The sequence below is a fragment of the Ambystoma mexicanum genome, chromosome 5q, assembly GCF_040938575.1.
Source record: "Ambystoma mexicanum isolate Mex_15411 chromosome 5q, UKY_AmexF1_1, whole genome shotgun sequence".
NCBI lineage: Eukaryota > Metazoa > Chordata > Amphibia > Caudata > Ambystomatidae > Ambystoma > Ambystoma mexicanum.
In genome coordinates, this window is record NC_090933.1 from 1,313,960,465 (window position 1) to 1,313,973,650 (window position 13,186).

Here is a 13,186-nt window from a genome sequence, read left to right on the forward strand (position 1 = left end):
CCTGGAGGAATATGAATATAGTGGCTACATGCCTGGCACTCATCCCGGTTTTTCACAGAACACTTCTGAGAACTGACTCACTAGGTCTTCCAGGTCTTGTTGATTATTCATGAGATCAGAAGGAATTAAAGGGGGTGTTTTCTATTGATTCTGGTTCCAAACAGGGCAATATTGTAGTATTGACCTCAGTTGGGTTCTCCTTCCATTCTTTGAAGTACGTTTATATGATTTTAAACAGCGGTCTGGCTGGGAGATTTTGTTATTGCAAGGTCCCATCTGTTCCATTACCTCATATAGCCCGTGCCACTTAGAGACCAGCTTCTTATCGGCCGTAGGTAGAAGCACTAAGACCTTTTGTCCAATAGAAAAGGATCTTAATGTCACATTTTGGCCGTAGGATGTTTTCTGTTGTTCCTAGGCTTTAATCATGAGTTTGCACCAATTATCTAAAGGGTGCCATATGTTCTTTAAGTCGGGTCACCGTTTGTGAGAGTGGTATTGGAGCCTCTTACCTTTCCTCCCAGGTTTCCCTTAGCAGTTTAGTCTTAAAAGTGCATGGCAGTGGCACGAGTTATGGTTGCATAGCTTACTGGCAAATTTCTTAGGTATTTTGATTTTACCTTGAAACCATGACATCCCTTTAACAATGTTTGTTCACTGCATTCCATAGGTTTTTACCAGTGCACCCTCATTTCCTAGAAGTTCCTTATGTTCAATGGTTACAGCTAAAAATCACTCTCCCCTCCAATGTCACAGCTCTACTATCCGCGGACAGTATAGACTAGGCTTGCCCAACCTTTTTGAATGTGGGGCCGAAACATTAACTTTTTGTCACCCAGTGGGCCAGCGAGCCAAAAGTCAACAACCTCACCCAAAGCAGTATATTAAAAGTGATATTGTGTGACCTTTGACACAATAGCATCACAGGCAGTGATGCGTCATGCAGACCCAAAGATAGCTTTTGGTGTCAGGGGCAGTGGGTATCTAAGGGAGCCCCTCCATCAAATGATCCGAGGTCAGTTGCTTGTGATTTTTTTCAGTGCGTATGTGTTCATATTTTCCTGAAATAGTGGGGCCGACCGAGCGTAGTGAGGGAGCTATAAGGATCTAGGGAGGGTTTTGGGGGGTTACCCCTCCAAGAATTTTTTTTCAAATATGGGGTTGAAATGGTGCATTTTACAGCAGAAAAACTGACCAAAAGCCATAAGTTTATAATCGGTTCTAAAGGGGAACATGAAAATTCCATGTCACCAACAGCAGACAAGAACATTTTACAACACAACATATTTTAGTGATCTATGTGTCCACAGTGTAAGACAGCACTGTCACTGATGTAACACATTGTAATACTGGTTGTGCCCAAAATATGCCTCTGTGGCAACATGTCTATTCTGGCTGTTCCCAATTTAGGCCAACATTGTCCTTTACAAAGCATGAATGATGCTGCCTGAGCATGTGTAGTGTGCCCAATACATATGTCAGTTTATCTCTGTAATACACATTCATTACTTCTGTGTTCATGATTGATGATGCCTGTGCAGTGTTGTGCCCAATACATATGCCAGCTTATCTCTGTAATACACATTAATTACTTCTGCGGTAATGATTGATGCTGCATGTGCAGTGTGCCCAATACATATGCCAGCTTATCTCTGTAATACACATTAATTACTTCTGTGTTAATGATTGATGCTGCCTGTGCAGTGTGCCCAATACATATGGCAGTTTATCTCTGTAATACACATTCATTACTTCTGTGTTAATGATTGATGCTGCCTGTGCATTGTACCCAATACATATGCCAGCTTATCTCTGTAATACACATTCATTACTTCTGTGTTAATAAGTGATGCTGCCTATGCAGTTTTGTGCCCAATACATATGGCAGCTTATCTCTAATACGCATTCATTACTTCTGTGTTAATGATTGATGATGTCTGTGCAGTGTTGTGCCCAATACATATGCCAGCTTATCTCTGTAATACACATTCATTACTTCTGTGTTGATTGATGCTGCCTGTGCAGTTTTATGCCCAATAAATATGCCAGCTTATCTCTGTAATACACATTCATTACTTCTGTGTTAATGATTGATGCTGCCAGTGCAGTGTTGTGCCCAATACATATGCCAGCTTATCTCTGTAATACACATTAATTACTTCTGTGTTAATGATTGATGCTACCTGCGCAGTGTTGTGCCCAATACATATGGCAGCTTATTACACGGCCACAGTAGTGGCCATGTAGTTATGGTTAAGTTGCTGTTTCCATAGGAAGAGCACTTTTTGGGCAGCTTATAACTTGGCTCCCCCTGGACACATCCTACCAAAGTTTGCAAAAAAAGTATATGGGCCACTCTGAATTTTTTTGCAAAGTTTGGTAAGGATTCGTCCGGGCGGGGAGGGGACAAAGTTATAGGGGGGGGTCCCAAAATGTCTTTTTTCCCATAGACTGAATGGGGCAAAAACTTTGCGCACGGCTACAGGCCAAAGCACTGGACGGATTTTCACCAATTTTGCGGCAGGGGCTTGTTCCCCAAAGTGTGCTTGTGAAAATCTGTGACAAATCGTCCAGTAGTTTCCTTTAAAACGATCAACAAGTATCACTCTAAGAATTAGTGATATCTATGTCTGCTCCACGGTCCCACTTCCCTGTTCGCTCAGTGGAGAAGATTTCTATTGGCTAATCTGTGGCATGCTGCACGTCAAGATGTTGTGCTTTCACCGATTGGTTCTGCCACAGCGTCAAGTGCGTAGTATTCTTTCGATACGGCTGCCATAGTTATTTCGTTTTCTGTTGTACGCCGAAATCACCGCAAACAAACCCTTATGGAACACTGTGTTGAAAGGTAAGCATTACTTATATGTGGCAGTAGGAAGTGAAACCGTGCTTTATTCTTGTTACCACTATCATACCGTACAGTGGGACTTGGTAGGCAATGTACGACAAGCCCTTACTGCATCTATGTAAAAAGCCATAACCAACAGTACTGCGGTCAGACTGGCGTCCTATAGTTTGGAATCTGAGGCAGCCACCTGCACTGTTTCGTAAACACAGCGCTTCTGCACGTGTTCGGGAGTAAAGGTTCTCATGAAGACTGCTGATATGTTGTTGCAAAATGAGAATGTATTTGCGTTCTGAGTGAAGGTCACTTCATTTCAATTTTTCAGTAGGCGCTCAGTATGGTCGCACATGTAGCAAAACTCATAAGGGTCAATTGTTTTTCGACCTTGACGTACAGGCAAGACACAGAAAGAATGGAGGGAGGCACAGTTTGCGAAACATACCCTTTGATAAGTTATGCTTCAAAAAGGTTTGTGAAGCACATGAAAAATCAGTTCCCGAGGACGTCTTCCTGCAAACAACCTACTGTGTGACTGCGGAGGCCGCAATGGAGCCGTGCATATCATGTAAGCTTATTTTTCAGGCCTGTACACTAAACTGCCATTAATTACTTAGTCTGCAAGCAAAAAAAAAAAAATGATTACTACTAATGCATTTGGACGTTTCTGTGCCATTGAAATTTCAATGGCCATTATGCACGTCGCACATTTTCGCGGTTTTTTAAGGTGGTACTATACTTCCCCATAAAAAGTTAATGCTTACTAAAAAAGGGTACGTTTTACACCTTTGCTTTGTGCTGAGGTTGCGTACTGCTACATGTTTTAATTCCACTTCCCCACTTATCTAGTACGAAACACACAGTCTTATATTAATAATGACATACCCCCACTATGGAGATTGCACATTACCGCCGTCTGTACGATGTCACTACAATTTGCACTATTTTCTACAAAATGTATGTGTCATTGATATTATTTTAGCAATTATGCAGATTGCACATTGTTGCCGTTTGTAGGGTGTCACTACATTTCCCCATATAACATTAATTGTTCATAGAAATGTTATGTGTTACACCTTTCATTTCCGCAAAGGCTTCGTATTGATGGATATTTTTTTTCATTTTCCCCTCAGCTACTTCCTTCCCTATTGTGATTGTCATGGATTGCAGCGCCCAAGTGATGTTTTTTTTAATCGTCAAGTGCAGCTATTCGTCACCGGTTGCATGTGCGTCATCATTGAATGGGATGACCGCATCGGACCTCTATGTCCATACGCAGTTGTAGCAGTAAGAGGCAACATACCATCTTTTCTGGTGTCATAGTTCACAGCCATTCACGTCGCCTTGTAAATCACTGTGAGAGGAATACGACTACTGTGTCAACAACGCATATTTTCTGTGTGGTTAAACAACAATGTTACCATTACCTCTAACATTTTAAGTAACATACCATGCTGTCTGATGGCCTACATCACAGCGATTGACGCCGTCTTGGCGCTGAATGTGAGAGGAAACCGACTGCTATGTCGCCAATGTGTGTGTGATAAAAACTGTGCCGCCAACGCATGGTGACTGTGTGGGAAAACATCAACGTCACCGTCAAAATTACCATTTTCATTGTGCAGCACAGACACAAACTTCCGATTTCTCTGCAAAGGAGAATAGGGCGATGTTTTAGCGCTGTGCATTGTGAAATAAAAGTACCTTATTAATTTTTACATGTGTGTTTTTTTAACAATTTAATCTTTCCCTTCACAATGTGCCATGCTACATTGCAGTATGTTCTTTAGTAGGTGCCGTATCACGGTACGTGAGTCATTATGGAATCATTTCTTTATGCTGCCAAGGTACGTTATCCAGACCGCTATTGCACACCACTTGGTTTGGCTACCTAAAGCTCAGGCCCATCTATTATGCTTTTGTGCTGTCTGGCTACTTTCTGTCACCCAGATGCCCCAATTACCAAGATTAGTTCTGTATGAAGACGCTATGTTGTCAGATTTCGTATCTTTCTAAAAGTGAAAAAATGAGATCAGGTGCAGTGAAAGTGTTTGCTGTACAGAAACGTTTGCAAAGCAATGCTTCGTTATACCTTCCCACTACACATTTCTTCACCCCATTCAACCTGTGGCACTTACACAAAAATGTGTACACAGGTCAGTGGTAATGGTGTTGCTTGTAATATTTCTGACGTTATTGCACTTGAATTCACAGAGTTTGTTGTGATTTTGTCCAGAGGTTAGAAGACTACTCCTTTGCCTTCTGTATGCACATTTTTGCCAAACATATTTACTGTATGTTCCACATATTTATGTAAGGTTCATTGCGCACGACCAAACACCTTTGTGTTTTACATGTGGTACTGTTTTCATATTTCACAAGTGTCGTCATGTACATAACAAATCAACGGTACAACTTTCGTCTCTGAAGGATAGGCTGTAGGTATGGTTACTGATCACAATGTCGGGGAGCTAAATACTGCCCTTTACTGGTTGGGACAAAACATTGCATTGAAGTCGCCATGTCCACCAGGCACCGCCTTTCTGTTAAAGGTGTTGCTGATAACGACACATTTTAGAACGAATACAAATGTCCTTCGACCACTACGGTCACACCTTTTCCTTTTTTCCTTTCTGGCAGCTGTAATGGAAAGCACAAAAAGAGTTTCTATGCAACGCCCACCTTTCTTTTCCATGGTGGCCATCTTGGAAAAGGATTTGTTTTCTTCAAACGGGAACGCAGGAGGGCATTTGTCATGTCATCTGTGAATTCCTGGGTGTTAGTCTTAGCAGTGCACGGTGGTGGCGCGAGTTATGGTGGTTTAGCTGACATAAAACAAAGGGGCTAAACATGTGATGGCGTCAGTGATGGCAGCAATGACCTGTGTGATGGCATCTTTCATGCCCGGGGTGGTAGTGGTAGCAGTGGACAGTTCTGATGGGAAAAATGGGTGCTTACCCTACCACAGTGCCGAATATCAGGGGTTTTTAGATTTTACTTGTAATCCTAACGTCTTTTTAACAAAGCTTTTGTACAGAATGGCATAGGTTTTTAATAGGGCAACGTAACCATAACGTCCCTTTAACAAAGTTTTTTTTGTAGTGAATCTCTGTAATACACATTCATTACTTCTGTGTTAATGATTGATGCTGCCTGTGCAGTTTTGTGCCCAATACATATGCCAGCTTATCTCTGTGATACACATTAATTATTTCTGTGTTAATGATTGATGCTACCTGTGCAGTGTTGTGCCCAATACATATGGCATCTTATCTCTGTAATACACATTCATTACTTCTGTGTTAATGAAAGAAACATAATCCAATTCAACAGATAAAATGGGGAAAAGTGATCGCCCAAAGGTGAACCTAAGTGAAGAAACGCAATGTGAGCACAATCTTTAAGTATGAAGAACTAGACATGGTTGGGTACCCTCCTCTCCTGGGACCCAGGGGTGGCCTGTGCGCCGGTACTCGGATCACTCCAGCTGAGCTGTTGTAGGAACCAGGGAGGGAATTGACCTCATGGTGTCTGCTGTAAAGCCCAAAGTGTCTTGGATCAGGTGGGCTATGGTGTTATGCGCTCTGAAAATAAATTCACTCCCGCAGCTGGCCTTCCTCTGACAGGGCCACGGACACCTCCCAGGGGCTGTTTTGCCTCGTCCAGGTCAGCACTTGTCAGTTGCAAAAACAAAAACTGGATAGAGCCCTCAGCATTTTACCAGCTGTGCTGCCTCTCCGGGTGTGGATGGCGCGATTGTGTTGCCTAGCGATTTTGGCAAGGAATTAATTCCCACATGCAGTAAAATCATGTGGGAATTCATTCCTTTTGTGACGCAATTTGAACAGAACCCAAGGGGGATATTTTTTTTTTTTTTTTAAAGTGATGCAAATTGTACCCTCCCTCCCAAGGCAGAATGTTCAAACATCAAGGCAGCCCACGCTGCTTTTGAGCCTTCGAGATCCTGCTGGCCAGATACTTGTATTTCGGTGTATCTGGCCATCAGTGTCTCGAGGCTCAAAAGCACCGCATGCCACAAACATACGTCAGAAAATATGGCAGGCAGTACTTCCCACTGCTGGAGGCAAGCAGAACTAGGCCTCGGTGTGCACCGCACGTAGCACTGTGAACCTGGGCTGGGCTGAGCTGCTGGCTCACACAGGCTCTGCCCTGGGCTCGGCAATGTAGCTGTGTGAAGGTGGCGCTGTGTGCCCGTCACTCCACCCACACACATTACGTGATTATGATTTCCATTGGCTGTGAAACAGCCAATGGAAATACTGTCACCATGCAAGGCAGTTATTTATTTTATTTATTTCCACTACTACAATATGCCTTGCATGGTAACAGTATTTCCACTGGCTGTTTCTCAGCCAATGGAAATCGTAATGTGTGTGGACTACAATTCCTACCCTGAGACTGCAGCCACAACGCTTGCATATGTATCAGATACCATCCATAATGGTGGACTGTCAAAGTAGGAATATTACTACTGTAAAAGTTATTTAGAATGTCTCTATACAAACTAGATTTGATTGTGAAGATGATGGTAGAATGGTGTGTTAGTGATATGCACATAGGAGAAATGTTTACACAAAAATGCGCTATTTGCACATTTGGAAATCTGCAAATTAACTACCTGGCATATGCTGATGAAACAGGGCCTCATTACGAGTCCGTCAGTAACCCTGCTGGTACTACAGACGGGTTGCCGCCAGACTCATGAATTTTAACAGGCACCTAGCTTGCCGGTGCCACCGGGACATTACAAGTCCCATTGGACCAGCACACTAGTTGCCGGTAAATGTGGTTCCCCATTCCTGTCCAGTCCCATAGGACTCCATTGGACTGGCTTCCATGAAGAGTCTGCCTACTGTGGCCGCTGCACCCAGTTGTAATTTGCCGGTCGTGAAACACGGGTGCTGGTGAGCTTACCAGCACCCTAGTTTTTAGACTAGCAATATAGTAATGAGGCCCACAGTCTTGTTTGACTCAACCCCTATTGGCCTTCCAAGGGCCTTGACAGCTACCAAAGCTTACTTTTTATGTTTAGATCTACAATTGAACGTTGCGAAATCAAAAATCTTAATGATAAATTATGTTAAAAAAGGAAAATAAATTATAATTGGTTCATAGATCACAAGCGACTGAAAGTTGTTCAAAATTTGTAATATTTGGGTGTCTAGATTAGAGCCAAAAGAAAAAAACAAAGTGATTCAGACTGAATGAAGGGAAAACAAGGTTAAATGTGTATGAGCTATCGGCCTCTGACAGGAAGTTTGGTAGATTTTCGGCTATTCCGATGGTTAAGTTCTACCACCAAAAAATGGTTCTGCGTTTGCCTTATGGGGCTGAGACAGGTTTATAGTCAGACCAATGGGATAGGGTAGAAGGGGACCCAGATTGCAATCATTAGACATGAAATGGGTTTGGTCTCAGGTCAGGCTTGTGCTGATTGGAAGAGGAAGCAACTCTTGAGATGGCTTTTGCAGCCTCCGGATAACGGTTTGAATTACGCTCAGTGTTATTCTGTAACACATGCAAAGTCTTGATAGAATGGTTTCAAGCGTCCATGAAGCTTCGGACTTTATATGATCTAGAAATTCAGAATCTTATGTTCTTTCTGTCCATGAGTGTAAAATCGGACTGTATCAAGAACAGAGCTTCAGCAATTAATTATGGTCTGTTTTACCATTTAAAGTATAAAGTGAGAGCTTTAATGAGATGCCTCTTTATCTTAAACATCATCCTTCAAGGCACTTTAAATTGAACCTATTACCTAGCAGAGAAGTCACTGGCGTTAGACAAGGAATTCATTGTTCCCTGCGTATTTGTAGGTTTTGTGCTCTCTATGTGGAAACAATTTGTCACCTTTTCACTGAATGCGCTTTTCTGTCTGAACATCGTTATAAATGTATTATGTCAGATGAAAGTTTGACCTTCCTTTTCGCTTGCGCTTTCTCTCTTCCACTCCCCTGCTAATGTCCCTGATCACTCCGCACACTGGTCACCTGGCCATGCCTGAACTAGGGCCCAGGCTCCTGCATGTCCAGGTGCCCTCACACCGCCTCCAGGCTCCCTCAGCACTTAAGGGTCTGTATGTGTAACCCTACAGTCCCTTTTCTTTGCACTTAAGAGCCACCCTCTGGCAGCACTTATTGAGTCACCTGCACTTCTCCTCACCCCTTCCCCCGCACTCCTTGGCACTTCTCCTCTCCCCTCTTCCCCGCACTTGCACGATCTGAATGACACAAGGCCTACTCAGATCGTTGTTTGTCCTCCTTCTGTTTTCCTCTCCTTGTCTTGTTGCGCCTAGAACACTTGTGTACAGGCGCATTATAAATGACTTGCATCTCATCAATACTGAACGTTTTTTGACAAGGACTCTAAATAGTTGTGAGCCCTTTTTGGATATATCATTTTTAAACATTTTAAAATAGTCCGCAGAATGAAACACTTTTATATTATCAAAGGTTTTAGTATTTTGAGTGTTATTTGCATTGTATTGCAGTGTAATGTAATTAAATATTTATATTTATGTCTGCTCATTTTTCTTTTGCAAAGTTATTTGTTTTTTACCATATGCAAATAAATAAAAGTAATCCCAACCCCGTACAAAAGGAAGTTCATCCCTCGCTTTTATTCAAAGTGTATGAAAAGGGGAAGGTCATGCTAGCAAAGGTTTACACAAAGTCAGGAAATGTAGAATGTGCCGTATTGAAGGCAAATTTAAAGGTACAACAGAGTATTCTGCATAACTCTATGCTTAGTGATGTATCCAGCAACGCGCAGGGCAACAGGTTACATAAGACGGCAGGTAACATTAAAGTGTTTCATCTCTGCATTTATGAACATTGGAAACATTCAGGTCTGAACTTTGAAAACTGTAACCTTGATACCGGGGAGCGAATTAGATCCATTGTTTATGGCATTGATATTGCAATGTCCTATACAAGGGGTTTCAGGAAAATAATCCATCCTCTCACTGAGGTTTATAACACAAATGTTGACATCAATATAGCAGTAAAAAGAAAACAACATCGGGCGGTGATTAGAAAGATTTAAAAAAAGAAACTCGAGGAACTACGTGCGAGAGTAGGAGAGCGATTGCCAGACAGACAACAGTATTTAAGAATTGGATTACATTTTATGAGCGATCCCAATTTAATGCAAACAGGAATATAATCTCGGAGGCATTATCATCTAAATACAGCAAGACATTTTGGTATCTGATAAATGGGAAAGGCTCTAGGAAATCCAAGGAAATCAATTAGATATCTGGGAAAGAATGGATTGAGGCTGTGAAAGGTTTATATTTTAAAAGGGAATGTCAAAATGTAAGGGTCGTGGGTTTGAATAGACATATAGGCTCCTGACCGGGGCCATGATGGCAAATGGTTTACGTATGATGTCGTCCAGAGTTCCGGGGCCTGTTGGGATACCAGTGTGATTATCAAAGAACAAGTGGAAATGTGGGCCACCATTCTGTTCTGGCTTTTTAAATATATTTCAATGCAGGTAAGATTATGAACTCTTGGAAAAGGGCAATTTTGGTTATGATTTTGAAAAAGGGGTATACGATCTAAACCAAGTCATTATAGAATGTTAGCATTGTCAGACTGCATTTCTAAAATGTACTCCATTTGTCTTCCCAAAAAATTAAATGGTTGGGTGAAAGAGGATGCAATTTTGACTCCCCAATAAGCAGGATTTAGAAGAGGAATGGGTACACTGTTTAATATATTTGTTTTACTATACCCCATACGTACTTGCCTTGATGAAGCACGAAGTATATTGTGTATATGTTTTAGCGACTCCCCAAAAGCTTTGGATACGGTTACTAGGAATTTGCTCTGGGAATTTTTTGTTTTTTATTTGGCTGTAACAGGTCCATTTTATATTTGGTCACAACACAAGTTTCACTGTACGTTTGGATCATAAGGGCACTTGAACTCGGAAAATTAGACCAAATTGTGGAGTCAAACAAGGGTGTCATATCCACTTTATTATGCAACTTATTTGTGGCAGATATGCCCCATTGCCTTGAAAATTGTAGAAATGTCCCTCCTAATATCAGTCATAGCTTTCTGGGCTGGTTAGCCTATGCAGACGACAGTCATTTTTGATACGACTGCTGTGGGTCTGCAGAGAAGTATAGAACCCCTTGCAAAATATTCTAAGCATAATGGCCTCATAATTAATGCTGAAAAGACCAAGATCTTAATTGTAGGTCCAAAGAAAAGAAAAATTAAGAAATATGTATGACAATTGGATGATGCCCTGATAGAAGTAGTTGATAAGTATGTTTACCTGGGTGTCCCAATACATGCAAAATTGCAGGTAGATACACTGCGAGAACATGTTCTTTCAAAACCTTTGACAAAAATGCAAGTTATCAGATCCTCTGTGGCTCATAAAGGTAGCTTCTCCGTTCCAGCGATGGTTAGACTCTATGAATCAAGAATGGTCCCAGGCATTCTTCATGGACTGAAACCGTATCTTGAAAGTATCACCTCTTTCTCATTACGCCACCTCCTCGACCCTACCCACTCTGTCAATGTACACCTCTTTCCCAGCTCTTCACCAAACCTATTACCACCTCCTCTGTACCTCATCTCCTGTCACTAGCAGATCCCTCCATTCTCTCTTCTTTCCCACCCTCCACTGAACCTATTACCACCTCCTCCTTAACTACAAACTCCCACAATGTTCACCTCTTTCCCACTTCTCCACTAGCAGCTCCCTCCAGGCCCACCTCTTTCCCACTTCTCCACTGAACCTATTACCACCTCCTTCTCTTTACCCCACCTTCTCTGTCACTAGCAGCTCCCTCCAGGTCCACATCTTTCCCATCCTTCCACTGACTCAAATTCCACCAGCTTCCCTTTGCCCCACCTCCTCTGCAGATTTTCTTCCCTCTACCTCCTTTGATCCTGTTTTCATCATGTCCATCAGCATCTTCTGCTCCTTCATCCTTTCCGCTTTACAACCTTCTCCACTCTCAGCCCTTCACACCCTCCCATGAGCCTTTCATAAACTGATGCTGGCTTGTTCCAACAGAATGCATGTGTGTTATGGTTGCTTTTTGGTGCATGATTGTGTGAGCTCCAAGGGCTTAATTGATTCAGTTGTTTCTAATTCTGGACTGTAGATCACTCCTGCTGTGTGGACCGAGCCTAGAGAAGCCCAGGCCAGAATCCTGAATTCTAAGCACTTCTCGCGCATGAGCAGGAAAGTACAAGCTCAATGTTTGCAAGTAGGGGGTATATTCAGACGCCTGCCCTCCCAAATGTTCACCAACGAGTCCTAGCACCACATAGCCTTTTACTTGGTATGCATTAATGTTGTTTCAGCTGTCTTCTACGGACAGGACCTACTCCCAATCTCCTGCAGACATCCCATATAAATGGAGCAACAAGCACTGCTTGTGTCTTCATCTGTTAAAGAGCCACTGGAACCTATGGCACATGTGACAAGCTCTTGCTCCTTTTCCATGGGTGTTGTGAGGGTGGGAATACTTCCCACTGAACCAACAAGCCCTGCCTCCTGGAGCAGGTGGTGGCATCCGACCACAGCATGGTCACCCCTCTTACACCCCAATGGTCAAGCAGGAGACATCTTCACATAAATATAATCCTGTTAGAACAATATGTAAATAGGAAAACACATTGTACTACATCAAGTTAAAAAATGAATGTCAAGGATGACAAGAGTGAACTGGAATGTGTGTGGAATACGTTTAGGACAGAAGAATACGTGGATAAGCAACTTGCATTAGATGAAAACGATGTGGTGTGATCTTTTCAAACAAAATGGCCCATATGACCAATGCCACCTTGCTTCAAATGTTTCTGCCGTGTGATCGATAGGCGGGTCCATATGACCTTTGCCACATGGCTTCAAATGTTTGTCATTTGATCAATAGGCGGGTCCGTAGGACCAATGCCACTTTGCTTCAAATGTTTTGGTCGTGTGATCGATAGGTGGGTATGCCCTACTGAATGTTCATCAGAGGCAACAGAAGCAAACAACTGTAACAAGGATTCGGTCCAACTGAGGTGAGTCGTAACTTGTACAGGACCTCTCTGACCATGAAAATGCCAATCCTTTAGGTTTATCGGCTAATTACTGACCTGATAGGATCAAGGAAATCTTTCACTGCCTGCTCTGTTACATAAAACAGGATAACGTTGTAAAGGTTCTCAACAGACTTCGAATTAACAGGTTGACCAGGAGTGAGCAAGGATATTATTTATTTATTTATTCAGATTTGTAGAGCGCACGTCAGCCCGGGGGCATTGTGGCGCTTGTTACAGACAAATCTTAGTTAAAATAATACAATAT